The following is a 17,542-nucleotide window of genomic DNA, read 5'->3' on the forward strand; positions in this document are numbered from 1 at the left end:
AACCGTTTTTCCAAACTGCTGACATCTGATGGCTTCCTATGGTTTCCAGAAAACAGCCCAGAGACCTTAGTCTGACATTTGGGATCCTCCAAACCTGGCTAGTCTGCCTTTAACCTTAGTTTATATTCTTCTCACGTGTGCCTTATTTGCCCCAATCATACTGAGCTTCTTGACATTTGTTTTTTTCTGTTCACAGCCTGTTATTTTAAGTCTCTAAGTCATTGCAGTGGCTACTTCTTTTGGGTGGCATTTTTTCCCTTCTGCTTCACTTTCCAAACTCAGCTCAAATGTCAGCTTTGTGAAGTCATCTTCCCATATTCTCTAGGATAATCATCTCCTCCCTTTGATTCTCACACTGCTCTCTTCATACTCCTCATAAACATTTGTAAAAATTTCCCTTTCCCCCACCAGATTATAAGTTATTTTAGTGTTGGGCTTGTGTTTATTCAGCTCAGTATGCCCAGTGCCCAGTGCCCAGTTGTTTATGACATAGTATCTGCTTCATAAATGGATGTATTAATATTTGGATGGACAGAAGATAGATAGATGATGGATGGGTGGGTGGGTGGATGGCTGGCAGACTGGCTGGCTGGATGGGCAGATAGCTGGATGGGCAAATAGATGGGTGGATGGATAGATGGATGGATGGAAGGTGCATGGATGTATTAGTAGATGGAAGGAAGGGAAAAAGGTAGATAGGAAGGAAGGATGGATTAGTGAGTGATTGAGTAGATGAGATAGGGAAAATGTAACCCAAATAGATTTAAAAGCTTGAAGTCCATTTAAGTACAACTGTTTTGCCTGCAGTGGGGAGGTTGCAATTGATTTTGTGATAAAACCAAAGGAAGTTGTGATGTAAAATATAAAGGAAAACACTCAGAAGACAGAAAGTAAGGAAGGCTGGGAGAAAATCATTGTAGCAGAAAAGGTAAGCAAAAGTCCAAACAACGAAGAGGGATTTTGCTACTCATCTCTGAATTGCCCAGAGCCCAGATCAGTGGATGGCACACAGTAGGTATTCAATAAATGCTTACTGAATGAGTGAGAAAGCCTATGCACAAAGTCCATATGGAACCCAAAGCAGATATATTCTCTCTCAGAAGCAATAAGTGATTTGGAAAAGTCCTTGTCTGTGAGCATCACTGAGAGAGAATTCTGTGATTTTTATGGATGCCAAGTTATACCCAGGGGCTTAGGTGATATAGGCTGATTTTCTGTTATTCGTTTGGTGTGTGTGGTAGGATCATTCTCAAACACGGAGTGTTCACACATGTGCAGCTCTGGGCTGTCAAGTGGATGGTCTTCCCTTCCTGAGTGTGGGAGCTTCAGCCAAGGAAGGAACCTGTTTTCCCTGACAGTGGGACCAGCAGAATCAGACAGAGCACCACAGCTATGTTTCACCTTTCCACAGGGAATATTAGGTGTTGAGGCTCTGAAATGGAAGTACAGCTCCAAATATAAAACAAAAAGAAATGTGATGGGAGACAAAGAAATTTCCTTACAAAAGACTTCCTGGCTATTGAGAGAGGGATGTGCTTGCACTGGATGGAGTCAATTGCTAAAAAATTCAGCTGGTTTAGATATTTGGGGTCTGGGAATAGAAAGATACCAACACAAAATTCACTTTCCCTATCCTTCAGATATGGGAGAAAAGGGACTGCCCTCTTTATTACAGGGCTATTTAGGTCAACAAAACATTTATGAAACATTTACTATTTGCCAAGAACGGAGTTCCAACTGGGGACACAGAGAAGGAGAAAGCCTGTTCCCTGCTCTCAAGGAGCCCTGTGGGGAGGAAGGCAAGACAATAATCAATGGCAGTTCCATATGTCCAGGGCTCAAATGGAGGCATGAGTGTCAAGGTCTAGAGGTCCACAGGGGAAGGGGTTGTGCTTCATCTTACATGAAGAAACCATGAAAGGCCTCTCAGAGGAAGAAGGCTCATGAGGAGGGAAATGGAGAAAAGAAATGGTGTTCCAGGCAGATGGGCTAAACGCTGGGGCAAGACCAGTGCAAAAAGACCTAAGTGGGTGTGAAAATAATTGAGATGTGAGATATTAAGGGGGGATGGGGAAAATGCAGAGTCGAGATGCACACAGGAGGTAGAGCTTCCTGGACAGGAGGAAAGCCTGGCCAGGAGGGACGGGGAAGGCGGAGTCAACGTGTCAGGCACCATTCACAGAGATGGGAAACAGATGGGAAGGAACTTGAGGGTGATGCCAAGAGGGACAGATTGGACTGTCTTCTCCCGCAGTGAGTCTGCTGTGTTGGAGGACCCTTGGGAGGAAACATCTGGATAAATGGATCTGGAGCTTAGGGCAAAGAACAGAATGGAGATACAGGTTTGAGAGTCCTCCAGGGAAGCAGATCAGGCCCTGGGGATGCCTTTCGAAGTTGACAACTGCGAGTGGGGAGGTTGTAACAAGGGGTGGCGCACAAAACCCTCACCCCGGTGGGTTCATCAGTCCAGCTGTGGGTTTTCTGGGCTACCCCTGTGGGTATCACTTCTGCCATCACTCACCTACCTGCCTCTTGGTCCTCTGGATTGTCCCTGCTCTGCATGGCTACTACATAATCGAAGCTGCGAGATTAAAAGGTGGTAAACAGAGCTCAAGCGACCAGTGTCAAATTCCAAAAGCAATGCGAGGGAGCACAGGCATCAGGAAATGGGGGGACCATTTATGTCACAGGCTTCCTGGGTCAGGGGGCCGGAGGTGGCCTCCACCACCTGCTGTAGGGGGCTCTTCTGTGCTCAGGAAGAGCTTTAGCTTGACTAGATTCCTGAGTTGGAGAGTGAGCCCTTCATAATGTGGTCTGACAGCCGAGGGTGACTTTTCCCACATATTGTTTTAAAGGGAAGACAGCTGCACTGTAGTTTCACTTTGTTCTGGGGTTTCCATTGCACTCCCCACAGGAAGAGCCCCTGGGCTGCAAGCCTTGGGGGCTTCTGTGTGACAAGTTGTGGGACCAGAGAAAGGGGTGACCTTCTGGGTAGCCAGCATTAGCATTAAAACCCAAGGGCCCCACCTCTTAAGATTTAAGATGCTCTTGGGATGCCTGGGTGGCTCAGTCGGTTAAGCCTTCAATTTTGGCTCAGGTCATGATCTCATGGTTCGTGAGTTCAAGCCCTGTGTCAGGCTCTGTGCTGACAGCTCAGAGCCTGGAGTCCGTTTTGGATTCTGTGTGTCTCTCTCTCTCTGACCCTCCCTTGCTCGCACTTTCTCTCAAAAATAAATAAACATAAAATTTTTTTTTTTTAAGGATTCAAAATGCTCTTATGTTCTGGTGCTCACCCATAGGGGGAGCACTACAGTCAGCTCTCCCTGAGGCCCTACTTTCCAGCTCCTGCCTCTCCCAGAATGTAAGGATTTCTGGATGGAATTTGGGGCCTGGGTTACTCAGGCTGAGTCAGTTTCTGCCTCCAGCTTCAGATGTGTCACCTGTCCCTTCCTGGAAGGAATTGTTGGGTGGGAAGAAAAAAATCCCTTCAGTTAGAAACAAGTGCTGCTGAGATTCAAATATTCACTTCCACACTCCTACCACAACCCTAAAAGATACAATGTCCTAGGCTTGAACCTCCAGGGGCTGGACCTGGTGGTAGTGGGGAGGGGGGGGGGGGTCATTCCTGGTTCTGACAATCACCAGCTGTGTGACTGGGGGCACCACCTTTCAGTCCCTTCTGCCTTAGTGTCCTTACCTGTCTGGGAAATGCCAGAAGCAGGAAGGGAGGGGCTGTTCATACCTAGTTTTGTTTAGGACAGGTATATTCAAAGAAACGGGGGTACAGCATGTGGCTCTCCTTCTTGTCCAGGCAAACTTCTGCCCACTTCTACACACAAGGGCATGCACACAGACAAGTGCACATACAGTCAGACGCTGCCACTATGGGACCTCCCGAAGGTGTGGGTCCCCAGAATGTTATACAGGTTATAATTTAAGATAAAGGAGGGGCAGGAAGTAGCTTTTACGGGGTCCCGCCATGGGGCAGACACTATGCTGTGCATTTTTTCCATGTCACCTTATTTAGCCCTTACAGAATTCTATGCAGGGATTCAGAGAAGCTAAGCCACTTGCCCAAGGTCACTCAGTAAGTAAGTGGTACAGCCAGGACTTGAACCTTGGGGAGGTCTGGCTCCCAATGCTAGGCTCGTGCTGTCCCGCACTTCCTCTGACACAGGACCTCTCCTACTGTGCACCCTGTCCAATATCCTCCAGTCTGGGCTGCAATCCAGCTCGTCCTATCTGACTTGCTAAGAGCTCCCTGGCACAGGCTTCTCAAATCCCACTCTCCTTCCTGAAGTCTGTTTTTTTGATTCCCACCACCCTTCCTTTTCAACCCCGCCTAGGATGCAAGGTCTCACCAGCAAAATCTCCTTTCAGCCGACTGTCCAGTATCAGTTCTGATCCACTGGTGACTTCTCATACTTTTCAGACGTCTCAGACAATGCATTCACTTCCCCATTTCCAGCTGCAGTTCTCCCACTTAGTACAGGATCACACTGAGAGCTGTACTCTCTGTCTTCAGCTGGAGGAAGCTGGTACTTCCAGCTCCCACGGGATGGCCCCTCCAACCGGGTGCAGATAGAGTCTGAGATGGTTGGCTGCCACATGGGTGAGTTCTCTATCACCTACAAGCCTGTGAAGCACCACTGGGCCAGCTTTGGGGCCACCTGCTTCTCCTGCTTCATCCCTCTCAAGTAGCCTGCTTGGCCAGTAAGGGGACAGGCTTCTCTGAATGGGTGGATGGATGGATGGATGGATGATAAATGACCTTAGAACTATACCCTCATTCCCATCTCTGGGCCCTTGATTTTGCTTCTCCTGATTCCCTACATTTGTCTCTGACTTTGGGTGGGAGAGTAACACTTCTGCTCTCAGTCCTTTCTAGAGACTTCCAAATGAGGACTCTGGCCACTAGTCCATGATTTTGTCTCTTAGGCCATGGAAAGAACTTGTCAATAAGTCAGTGATTGACACTCTTCCTGCATGCCTTCTGGTCTCTTTCTGCCCAGTCTGTGCAATTGCAGAGGACAGGGCTGTGAGGACATAACCCAGGCCATTGATGCCCTGCCTATCTCCTCTTAGCGTTCACCACCTCACACTGATGGCTCCCTCTTCAATGTCTGCAATTCTCTGCCAGAGGGGGTGGCTGGACCTACAGCACAGCAGACACTCCTGGGAGGATCCCTGGGCCAATTAGGGACGGCAGTTGGAGGCAAGACACCCAGCTCTCTTGTCACTCAGATGGCACAGCTCAGAGACATAGTCTACACTATCAGATGTCCCCTGTGAGATTACCCTCAATTCCCAGCTCATGCACCCACCTGAGTTGACTCTCTTTCTGTTCCTGTCTCACTCCTCACTCCCCTAAAAGTACTTCCTGTGCAAATTGCTGGGACTCAAATCCTTCTTAGGGTCTGCTTCTTGGGGCACCCAACCTAAGACAGGGTCCTAAAGCTGAAGTACTTGGTGACTCTGGCTTCCACACAGCTCTTTCAAAGGGGTCACAGCCACCAAATTCCCACAAAAGTTTCAGGACTGAGTCAGTGCATATACCAAAGCTCCAGCAAGTACAGGAGTAAAAAAAAAATGTTTAACATAGTCATCTTTAATGGAAGCAAGTTATGGAGCTAATAATACTGATATTTTCAATGGACCGAATTAAATTATGCTTCCCATCTTGTATCTTAATTAAAGGAATAAAAACTGTTTCACATTTTAATTAGCAAGTATGCCTTGAAAAGACTTAAATTAATATGGGAGTCATCACCATAGGAAAGCAGCCCTCTGCCAAGATTCATGAGGCCAGAGAGAGCATGGAGAACAGAATGGGGTTCTCGTCGTGGATAAGCGCAGCCGCGGCTGGAACTCAGAAACCTTGGCTCTTTGAATTTTCTGAAGGGATAAAAGCAGGAGTCTGTTGTGTAGCTGGGAGGCATGACCATTTTCTTTTCTAGAAAGGGCCACCTTCCACATCTTTTCTAAGGCATTTGAACACTAGACCTAGAAAATGTGAGTGTAACAATGATCCTTTTTATAATGACTCTGCCTTGGCTGCCTTCTTGCTTGAGAGTTCTTAGAGGTTCTGGAAGCCTTGTTGGCAGAGACTGGGAACAACAGGGGCTCTACCCCTGGAGCTAGCCTGGCAAGTGCCTTGAATAAATGTCCTGTGCAGTTTGGGAGAGGAGTCAGTCTCCAATGGCTGTGTGTTTCCCCTGGTTTGGGGCAAGGCATGCTGTCTACCATCAAGTGTGTGAAGTCCTACAGCAGGCAAGTCTGCACATTGGTTTCTTTTTTTAGTTTTACTTGAAAAAAAATTCACAAGTAATACAACTTGTTTAAAACATTGAGAATACATGAAGCAAAGAGGAAAATTCAACCCCAAAAGCATCATCCCAGCATCTGCATCCAGAGATAATCACTGATGACATTTTGATGTGGTTTCTCTGCCTGTTGGCACCTCCTGGCTAATGTTTCTGAGGCCACTGGGGAATGAGGGACGGGAGGGTGGAGGACGGTGCTCCCCTTCTCCTTCTACACCCCCGCTCCAGTCCCCACAGTACCCTTCTCACCACCTGCCACCTCTCCCGTTAGTTGTTCCAGTGTTGGGTTGTCCTCACCTCATTCCTACCATGAGCTGCCTGGTTCCCCCTCCTCCATGTCCCTCAGGACGCTTAACCCAAGTCTACTGTACAATGACCTGGGTTAAAGGGTTTATGTAAAATGGGGTTTCAAGATGGAAAAGGTTAGATTAGATGTCATTACTCCTCCCTTGAGGATTCTTCACTGCCTCTCTCTGTTTGGTCCAAGGTCCTGCCAGCAGACTGCTTGGCCCCCTCTCTCCCAAATGCTTCTCCTGTCTCCTCTCCTCTTGGTTGTCTCAGTTTCCCAAACCCCTTACTTGAGTTGCCAAGGGACCAATCTGAAGTCTCTTTTTCTCTTTTCTTTTTTTTTTTTTTGAGTTTATTTATTTCTGTTGAGAGAAAGAGAGATAGCACTAATGGGGGAGGGACAGAGAGAGAGAATCCCAAGCAGGCTCCACACTGTGGGTGCAGAGCCCACCGTGGGGCTCGAGCTCAACAAACCTAGAGCCCACATCAAGAGTCGGCCGCCCAACAGACTGGGCCACCCAGGAGCCCCACCCTCAAGTTTCTGCTACTTTGTTGTGCTAGGTTCTTTTGTTCCTATTTTGTCGCTATCTCTTCCATATAGACCAGCTCAAAGCCTTACCTTTCATAGACAAGAGACCACAGATTTTCTAAATCCAATAGCCAACTACTTTTGAGTTTTATTTTATTTTCTCCTTCTCCCAAAGTAAAAGTCTTTAATGTTGTTTGATTTTTTTTTTTTTTTAAACTAAATTGAGGATGGGAGAGTGGCATGTGTGCACAGGCTTAACCATATCTTTAGACTTAATTCTTAGAAGTGAAAACCTTGCTCAGGAACCATGAAGAATGTCAAGGCTTTTGACACATTCTGCCGAACTGCCATGCCCAGAAGAGTGCCATCTACTATCCCTCCGGCACTCCCCTTTGAGGGTCCATTTTCCACTAGCCTGGCCAGCTTTGGATGATATAATTTGGAGGGGGGAAAGAATGAGCCGTTTTGATGGCTGGAAGTCATACCTGCATGCTGATGGGATTTCCAAAGCAGTCTCTGAGCTGTGTGTGGGCAGAGCCCGGGAGGCAGGAGCCCCCCGTAGAAAGCCACATGTCACCTATTTGACATCAAACTTCCAAATGGAATCTTAAGTTCTGCACAGCCATTTATCAAAGAGTTTCCAAATGTCACTTTCCAATTTGCATCAGACCTTTTCTACATATTGATGTGATTCTGTAACTAATGTATGTATTTTTGCTGCTCTACCTAAATTTGCATTTGAAACTCTAATGAGGCCAGAGGGTGAGCCAACTCCCTGGGGGAAAAGCGTGCGGATGCTTCCCCCTGTGGTCCATGAGGATGTCCTCAAAGAAGTCACAGAAAAGTCAGAATCGACCCAGGCAGCCCACTTGCAGTCTTTGTGACCTCTGGTGCTCAGTTTGGGCTCTGGGCCGACTTTTGACCCACGTGTCCTCTTGCCTTGGGGGAGGCCTATTCTGGTTTGCTTGCTTGTTCACCATCTAAGACGATGAGCCTGTACCAGAAGGGTTGGGCCCCCTGCTTTGCCCAGGGGTTTTACCAGTGGAGGCTCCGGGGCCCAGAACTAAGTTAGAAGCTTCTGCAGCAGAGGGAACTCAGGGCAGGGAGAGTGAGATGGCCACTCCAAATCTGAATTCTTTGGGAAAACTTGTCCCAACGTCTGATACTTCTGCTGCATTGTCCAGGGGCCTGCAACGAGTACCTTTGGGCATCACTGCCCAGGGCAGGGCCTCAGCTCTGAGCCCACAGGGTTTGCACTCCAAAGAAGCTTGTGGAGGGTTTACTGCTACTCATTCTGTCACCCTCTGCTCTCTCCTCCCTTTCCCAGGCCTGAGCTTTGAAGACAAGATGTTATCTTGAAGGCTTGTTTGGAAGTTTTGGAGGGGAGCATCTGACCCTCTGTCAACTGAATCCCAGTGTGGAAGGCCTGACCTTTCTAGGTGAGCATGGGACTCCCTGGTTAGTGTCAGGTTACCTCAGGCCCTTTATTTTATTTTATTTTTATTTTATTTTATTTTTTTTAACGTTTATTTATTTTTGAGACAGAGAGAGACAGAGCATGAACGGGGGAGGGTCAGAGAGAGGGAGACACAGAATCCGAAGCAGGCTCCCGGCTCCGAGCCGTCAACCCAGAGCCTGACGCGGGGCTCGAACTCACGGACCGTGAGATCGTGACCTGAGCTGAAGTCGGACGCTTAACTGACTGAGCCACCCAGGCGCCCCTACCTCAGGCCCTTTAAACCAGCCTCCGGTCTTCCCCGGGGCATGCACTGAGGTCCCACCGTCCCTTGAAAGGGAGCCACAGCCCCCAGCACAACAGCAGCAAGGCACGTACCCTAAACTCTCCTTGCTCATTCTTGGCCTGCTTTCTCTCCAAACTCCATTTTGCTCCATTCTGAATCCTTGGCTTCACACCCACATTTCGATTCTGTGTCTTGAGACTTTGGACTTGGTGTCTGTGCTTTGTCTTCCAGGTATCTGGATCTCAGCTTTCTCTGGGACTCATGCACCAGGCTCTCTGCTTTTCAGCCTCCAGGATGCTGCAGGTAGGAGTTCCTGTCTATGTTCAGCCCTGGCCCCTGACCTAGGCCCCTCAGCCAGGGCCCCTGTGGGTCGAGGGCAGGCTCTCTTTCCCTCAAGTGCAAGTAGTATGGGGAGGAGAAAATAAAGGGGACCCTTGAGCTCTGTATCAGAGAAGCTGAACCCAGCCCCGGACGGTGGGGTGACAGCTAGCCAGCCCCCTACATCCATTCTTTCAAATGTATGGTCAATTCATAAAGATGGGCCAGGTGAGTACATCTCTCCCTTCCCTGCACACACCTGTCAGACCACACTTCTGCTGCAGGGAGCCACATAAATCTTTGGAACTGCTGGACTTCAGGCCCTGGGCCTGTTTCTGCCTGCCCCAGCCCTGCTTAGCAGCGGGCACCAAACCACTTAACCAGGAACTTTTTTTTTTAAGTTTTTCTTTAAATTCCAGTTCGTTAACATACAGGGTAATAGTAGTTTCAGGTGTACAATACAGTGATTTAACACTTCGGTACATCACCCCATGCTCATCACAAGTGCACTCCTTAATCCCCATCACCTGTTTCACCCTTCACCACCCCCCCTTCCTCTCCTCTGGTGACCATCAGTTTGTTCTCTATAGTTGAGTCTGTTTCTTGGTTTGCCTCTCTCTCTCTTTCTTTTTTCCCCCTTGCTTGTTGGCTTTGTTTCCTAAATTCCTCATATGAGTGAAGTCATGTGGTATTTGTCTTTCTCTGATTTATTTCACTTAGTATTATACTCTCTAGCTCCATCCACGTCATTGCAAATGGCAAGATTTCATTACATATTTTTTTTAACATTTATTCATTTTTGAGAGACAGAATGCTAGTGGGGGAGGGGCAGGGAGCGAGGGAGACACAGAATCCGAAGCAGGCTCCAGGCTCTGAGCTGTCAGCACAGAACCCGACGTGGGGCTCGAACTCACCAACTGTGAGATCGTGACCTGAGCTGAAGTCGGATGCTTAACGTACTGAGCCACCCAGGCGCCCCAAGATTTCATTCTTTTTTATGGCTGAGTAATTTTCTATTGTATGTATATACCACATCCTGTTTATCCATTCATCAGTCGATGGACACTTGGCCTTTCTCCATAGTTGGGCTATGGTAGATAATGCTGCTATAAACATTGGGGTGCATATATCCCTTTGAATTAGCATTTTTTGTGTTATTTGGGTAAATACCTAGTAGTACAATTACTGGATCATAGGTAGTTTTTAACTTTTTGAGGAACCTCCATGCTGCTCTCCAGAGTGGCTGCACCGGTTTGCATTCCCACCAACAGGGCAAGAAAGTTCCCCTTTCTCCACATCCTCGCCAACAACTGTTGTTTCTCGTGTTGTTAATTTTAGTCATTCTGACAGGCATCATGAAGAACTTCACTTGCATGGGGACCAGGAAGGCATGAAGCTCCAGCCGCTCCCTCAAGTCAAGAGATGAGTTTTGGGGCTTCTACGGTCAGCCTGTGCATGCTGGGGAGAGACTCTGCTGTCCTTCTCAGGCCCAGGCCCAGCCTCAGCCTGCAGTCACAGGACTGCGGGCATTTCCTGGTTTGTCCCAGAGTCTTAGCAGGAATGGAGCCTGTAGTTTGCTAGGGCTGCTGTGACAAATTACTACAAACTGGCTGGCTTAAGACAACAGAAATAATTCTCTCACAGTCCTGAAGGCCTGAAGTCCAAAATCAAGACATTGGCAGAGCTGGTTCCTTCTGGAGGCTCTAAGGGACATGGATGTCTCTTGTCCTCACTTCTGGTAGCTGCTGGCAGTCCATGGTGCCCTGTGCCTTGTGAACAATAGTGCTTCAATCTCTGTCTCTGCCATCACCTCACCTTCTGTGGGTCTCAGCTCCCCTTCTCATGTAAGGATACTGGTCATTGGATTCAGGGTCCACTCTGGTAGTCTAGCCAACTATAGAACCCTAACCTGAACCCCAGCTGACATGACTGGATTCTATCCCTGTGCAGCTTCCCTAGAAACTAAGCTTTTTCCTGGGACCCTTGATGATTCCCTGCTGTCACCCACGACCCTGTATCTGAGCTCCTCCTGCAGTGCTCTCCCAACTTGTTCACTGAATTCTTTGATCCACCCAGAATGTCAGAATTAAACCAGGGTTCCCCATACCCCATGAGACACAGAACAATGGACTCTGGACCATCCAAACCAGGACAAGGCAGTGGCTCAGGGGAAAGGGCGTGGGCTTTGGTGTGAGATGAAGCTTGGTTCTTGGCTCCAACACTCACTCCTGGTACAAGGCGCAGGGTGGTGGAGGGGGTATTTATACTCACTGGCGAGTTTAATTAAGCTGGAGTCTACTTTGGATAATGATTATCACACCAGGCAATATTCAGTCTCCCCTACTCTAAAGCAAACTCAGGACTAAGAAATCTTACCATTTTTCTGCCAGTCACGATATGGATCTCTATGATGGGTGAGCTTGGTTTAAATACCTCACAGTTGACAATGAATATGCAAACAGATGTTAATTAAGGCCTTTGCTCCTCTTCCTACCTCACTGTGAATATTCAGCCACAGTTAGTGGTGTTGGTGTATCGCTCAGTGCCCAACCCTGAGCACCGACTGGCCTGTCCCCAGGTTGCCCTCCCCAACCTCCCAGGATTGTTCAGGGCTTGAATCATGTAGACCTGACCTGAAGAAACCTTTCTCTACTAGCGAGCAAGCACCCGCTCACACAGCCCTCTGATTAATTAACCGAGTCGTGGTTGAGGGCCTTTTTGTGGATGGGTGGTGGAGAACATGTAGCCCTGTAAACATGCTTAATTAGGCTGGATGAATTACTGGACTCCTTAGCAACGGACTGGGCCTCAAAGCCAGCCTTGTGGCATATTTGCACAATGTGCTCTGTGTTTGCATGTTTGAAACGGGATTGATCTATCTGGGGGATGCCTGTGTGTCTGGTATTCAACATTTTTTCTTGGCACAGTCAGATTAAGGGGGAGCTCAGAGGAACGTGGCCCTCCCCAGGACTCTCCTCAGAGACGAGCTATGATTCTACTATTCAGGGAGCATGGCCAGCTGCTGCCAAGCAGGAGAAACAAGATGTGCATGTAGTTGTAGTGTTAGTCAGAAGTGATATGTGAAATATTTAATAATAGGGGTAGCACAGGTTCCAACCAATCAGAGCCAACAGCAGCCCTGAATAACAGAGGTGTTCTAGTGTGTACTAGCTGAATACCAGCCGTGGAAAACGTTAGAGTTTGCAAAGAGTTTCACATATATTTACCCTGTTTGACTGTAGCCACAACCACGTGAGATGGGTTTGGATACTTTCCCAATTATAGCGATGGGGAAACTGAGGTTCAGAGAGGCTATGTGTCTTTCCTCAAAGCCACATAGCTAATGCCATAGCTAGAAGCCAAGCACCGTCCTTGTTTCTACTACCATATCCTTTGGCTGTGCCTACACAGATTCTGGGGCTCCACCACGTCCAGGAAGATCTAGAGAAAACCCCCAGCTGTGGCTGGGCTGCCAACTGGCAAGCCCAGGGCCAAGGTGAGAGTGAGGGCAGGAGAGGGGCCCACAGTGTTCTGGGATTTGTAGTCAATCAGGGTGGAGCCAAGAGGCAAGAATGGGCCTTTTTGTGTCTTCTGCTTGCAAAGCTCTATGACCCTAGGGAGGCTCCGAGGAAGAGAAGAGGGTACAGAGCAAACATAGAAGCATTCCTGGAAGGCAAGGGCACACTATTTATCCGGAAAGTGATCCCTGGATGCCAGGAGGAAGTGGGGAAAGTTAGATACAGAAGGCAAAGAGCTAATTAACAAGTCACCATTGTGGGCATTCCCCTGGGGACCTTCCAAAAACCATGTGGCCCTTGCCTCAGAATTGTGCCAGTGGAGAGCGAGGAGGTGGGGCACTTTTCTACCCTCTGCCACCCCCAGCCCCTCGCATGAACTTCACTGCACTTCATGGTTGTGCTGGGCCACTAAGAGAAGTCAGCCAGGCAGAGACAAGAGACCGGGCGCAGGGGGTGAGGCCTGAGGACTGTCTTCACAACTGCCAGTGAACTTGGGCTGCTGAGGGATATGGGATGGGGCAGCCACAGCATCTGCTATGCCCACATATCCCATAGGGGGCCAGAAAACAGGCTTTTTCCCATTGTGGGCTGGTTTTCTCCATGGGAGGCATGGAGGCCTGGATGTTTCAGTCCCATGCCCAGGACAACACCTGATCTTCTGGGAAACTCTGAAGAACATGCCCCTCGACTCTCCAGCTGTGGAGTCTTACTGTCTGGACTTCCATCTCCCAATCCTCTGACTTATTTGAGAAGCTTCTGGAGCCTTCACAGTTTGGGGAGCCTTGCTTGTGGCTCTGGTGGGAAGTGCCACATGCCCCAAGGCTGACAGTTTCCCCTCCTCCACGTCCTTACCCTCACACCAATCTGTAGCTGGCATCTCTACCCTGCCAGAGGGCCTGCTGAGGACATATGACAGATATAGAACGTTTTAATTTCGGATGCCATTGATCTAGAGCACGTTAATAAATGGCACCTGTCAGTCCAAATGTTGTTTGCCATTTGTCTTGTCTTATCTGAGCACTGACTGCATCTAGATAGGAGCCATGGCAGTCTTTGGGGACCGATTGTCACACAGCTGCTCCCCCCACCCTCCTGCCCCAGCGTCAAGAGGACTTGTCCCTCCAGCCTATGAATAACAAGGGCAGTGCCTCTGAGGTTGGCTTAGGGGCCAAGGATAGGAGAAAGTATCAGCAAATTGCTTGGAGTGGCTAAGAGAAGAGTGTCTTCACCTCCACTACGAGGGCTAGTCTTCCATTTTGGCAGTGAGTTGAAGAGAGACTGGATTGTTACCTGCTTACGGACCTCCACAGGCAGCCTCATTTATATAACAAGTACAGGCGGGGGTTCATTATGGGAGCTTGTAGCTTGGCCCTATCTAGCCATATGGACACAGGCATGTTGATTGCCCTCTTGTTTCTTTCATCACATCACCTAGGAAAGAAGCATGGAGGTCTCTACCTGGTGCCATTTCATTGGGCTGCTGACAGCACTAAGTCAGGACAGCACTAAGAAAAGTAGAAGGAACTGTGGAGATGCACTTCATTTATATCAAGGTGGATGAGTCAAAGCCAAGAACACCTGTACCCATATGGGATGGGTGAGGCTGGGCATGGTGACTCACCGATAACTTTGGGAGAGAATCAGTGATGTTAACCCATCTGGATAAAGACAGAATGTGCCAGCAGAAGGGAAGGGGTCCAACACAGAAAGTGGGCTTCAGAGAGGAGGGGTGGTAGTCTAGCCCCAGCTCTGTCCTAGAGACAGGTCTGTTTTGTGGTGAGGACAATTCGTGGATCTTAGTGGAAATAATTCTCTCTGCCTCCTAATATTCCTCTTGTCTTATTCAGACACAACAAGCAAGCAAGCCTCTGAAGAATGTTTTGGTCTCCTCAATGCTCTGAAAGAGTATCCTGGTATGGTGGGTGTCAGCTGGATTTTCCAAGGAGCATTGTGGTGCCAGTATCCTATTTCCCTCTTTTTCATCCACCAACTCTTGGCATAAGGATGAAACGCTCCCAGATCCCCAGGTGATGTAGCCTTCAGGCAATCAGAACATAATGTTCCTGTCCTAGCCACAAGGGATGAATTCAGTGATGGCTACATGACCTAATGAGAACCCAAGTGATGCAGTGAGATGCTTACTGGGGCTTCCAGAAGAGAATCCTATTCCTGCCAGCTAGACTGGAAGCTGAGAGGATGGGGTCCTGGAGGTCAGGAAGCTATCTTGCAACAATATGGAGCCTAAGATGGAAGTCCACGTGGTGCAAAACAGAACCCAAAAGAGGAAGAAATTGAGTCCCAGTGATACCATTTGAGCCCTGAATCCAGCAGGACCTGAAGTTGGACCTACCTCTGGAACTTTCAGCCTTGAAAACAAATAAAGTTCCTTCGTGCTTAAGTCATTTTGAGTTAGAATTTCTACCTCTTGCAACTACAAGGGTATCAACTGAAGTACCTGCATGAGGGATAGTAGCATTCCAGTCACCTTTATGAATAGTTAGGTTGCATTCTTACTTTGCATCAGTGTCTTTTGAGCTGTGTTTACCCTGAAAGACTGATGATTTGGGGGTACACTGAAAAAAGTCTACATTCTGAACTTGGCTGGCTGATAACTTGGCCTGGGTATAGCCCACCTATGAAAGACACTGACCAAGTGCCCATCTCTGTGGTCATTGTGGATGGCACCTTATTTGTTCACCAACATACCCCCATGGGCTTCCTTCCTTCACGAGGCTGACAAGGTCACAGATGCTAGGTTACATATCATTCATTGCTTTGCTTATTGGAATGTCCTTTAATTCATTCAACAAATAAGCAAACAAGGAAATGGTGAAAAATAAGGGTAGTCTTGTTGACTGAGTCAGGAGTAATATTCAAAATACAGTAAAACCTTGGTTTGTGAGCATAACCTATTCCAGAAACATGCTTATAATCCAAAGCACTTGTATATCAAAGTGAATTTCCCCATAAGAAACAACAGAAAGTCAGATGATTTGCTCCACAACCCAAAAATATTCATATAAAAATGATTACAATACTGTAATATATAATACAAAGTAATAAAGAAAATATAAAATATAAAGAAAAAGAAACAAATTAGCCTACACTTACCTTTGAAAACCTTCATGGCTGGTGTGAGGGAGACATGAGAGAAGAGGGTTATTGTGTAGGACGACTTTCACTATCACTAACAGAATCACTGCCAGCTATTGGCTCCATGGAATCTTTTTCTTTTCGTGTAACTTTAACAAGGAACCTATCCAATGACACTTGCTTTTGCCTCCTTTTGAGGATTTCATGGAAATGTGACATTGCATTGGTAATCCTCCACAATCCCGCAGAGAGAGAGAGAGAGAGAGAAGAACCATTGGCTCAGCTGTGATCATGTGACATTCAGCATCACTGTACTACTCATATTGCAAGACATCGTTCATTTATCAAGTTGAAATTTATCAACTTGAAATAGGAATGTTTGCTTGTCTTATGGAACACTCGCAAAACAAGTTATTTGCATCCAAGATTGTACAGTATTGCATTTAATAACCAATATGGTCTACTATAGAAGCTGTGGTTCCTGCAAGCTGTGGTCCATGCAAGGGCACCTCTAGAGAATGCTGGGCCATGTCAGGGATCTCAACACACCATATACCTTGTGGGGGGGCCAGTGCCAGGTTGAAGAATCCTTATTTTACCTTGAAGACAATTGGGAGCTATTGGGGCTGTATAAGAAGGAAACTGACTTAACCAGATTTGTGACTTGGAAGCATGTTTCTAGTGATGGTGTAGAAGATGATTGGATGAAGCACCACAGACAGGTAACCTTGGCAGAAGGCTGGCGACGACAGTCCAAGAGAAAGATGGGGTTCTATGTTAGAATAATCTTTTCCCCTTTGGAGGCTACTGAACTGAGTGGCTTGGAAGGACTTGGCCTTGAGATAATGTGTGTTGAGGGGGGGTAGTTGAATCTCCATAAAATGTGACACTTTTTCTGATGGTATGGGGCAAGAGTTGGCTGTTTTTTGGTTTTTCCTTTCCCGGTGTGTTTAGGAATTCCCGAACACTCCCAGGAAACCTGCCCTTGCAACATCCTGCCCTCCATACCTCCCACCATCCCGGTGCTCCACAGGGATTCTGAAAAGCTTCAATTCACTGATACACATCAGGGAGAAAGAAGCTGCTGCTCAGCTATTTAAGCTTTGACTATTTCTGCTTGAAAAGCTTGAGATAAAATTTTCTAAAGAATCCTCCTTCCTTCATTGCTGGGGGGGGGGGGGGGCACTTAGGTGGCTTAGGCCCTTAACCAATCACACTCCACCAGCAACCCTGAGAAGATCCCTGAATGTTCTTAAGTGGAAATGGGTGGATCATCAACGTTGGGGAAATTCATTCATTAAGCATTTGCCAAGCCCCTACTGTCAATCAGGCGCTTCTGCTCCTTTCACACCTGCACACCACAAAACATGTCATCAGCCCACAAAAGGGGGTGGTCGAGGCAAATCCAAAGTGGTATTTTATTTCCCTCATTGGGCAAAGCTGGCGCAGCACCGGGGCAATATTAATGGCCAGATCCATTTAGGAGCTCCAGAACTGCCCCTTTCTTGGTTCTTCCATTTCCCTAAGGTAATTCTTAGGCATCCAAAGATTATGGCTCTAACGGACAACAGGTCAAATCAAGCACTGGTTTGTTAGGTCACCTCTGTTATTCCCCAGTATCAGAGAATAGCGCTCCCACAAAGATCCCCTTTACTGCACTGTGATGTCTTCTGCAGATCTTGGAAGCAGTAGCTATAAGGGCCCAAGGCTGCCACTCAGCCCAGACCAGAC

The 17,542-nt window shown here is 47.7% G+C and overlaps 1 long non-coding RNA gene across 2 annotated transcripts; it reads left to right on the forward strand.

Moving 5' to 3' along the window:
• Positions 1–560: 560 nt before the first annotated feature.
• On the forward strand, positions 561–15,102 carry LOC131487478 (uncharacterized). Of its 2 annotated transcripts, XR_009249760.1 has the most exons (4): positions 561–928; positions 8,468–8,579; positions 9,080–9,185; positions 14,566–15,102. It is a non-coding gene; the product is annotated as an uncharacterized LOC131487478 (long non-coding RNA). The 2 variants fall into 2 exon arrangements; XR_009249761.1 differs by lacking the exon at positions 9,080–9,185.
• Positions 15,103–17,542: the final 2,440 nt, after the last annotated feature.

The sequence above is a fragment of the Neofelis nebulosa genome, chromosome 10 (genome assembly GCF_028018385.1).
Source record: "Neofelis nebulosa isolate mNeoNeb1 chromosome 10, mNeoNeb1.pri, whole genome shotgun sequence".
In the NCBI taxonomy this organism is placed as follows: Eukaryota; Metazoa; Chordata; class Mammalia; order Carnivora; family Felidae; genus Neofelis; species Neofelis nebulosa.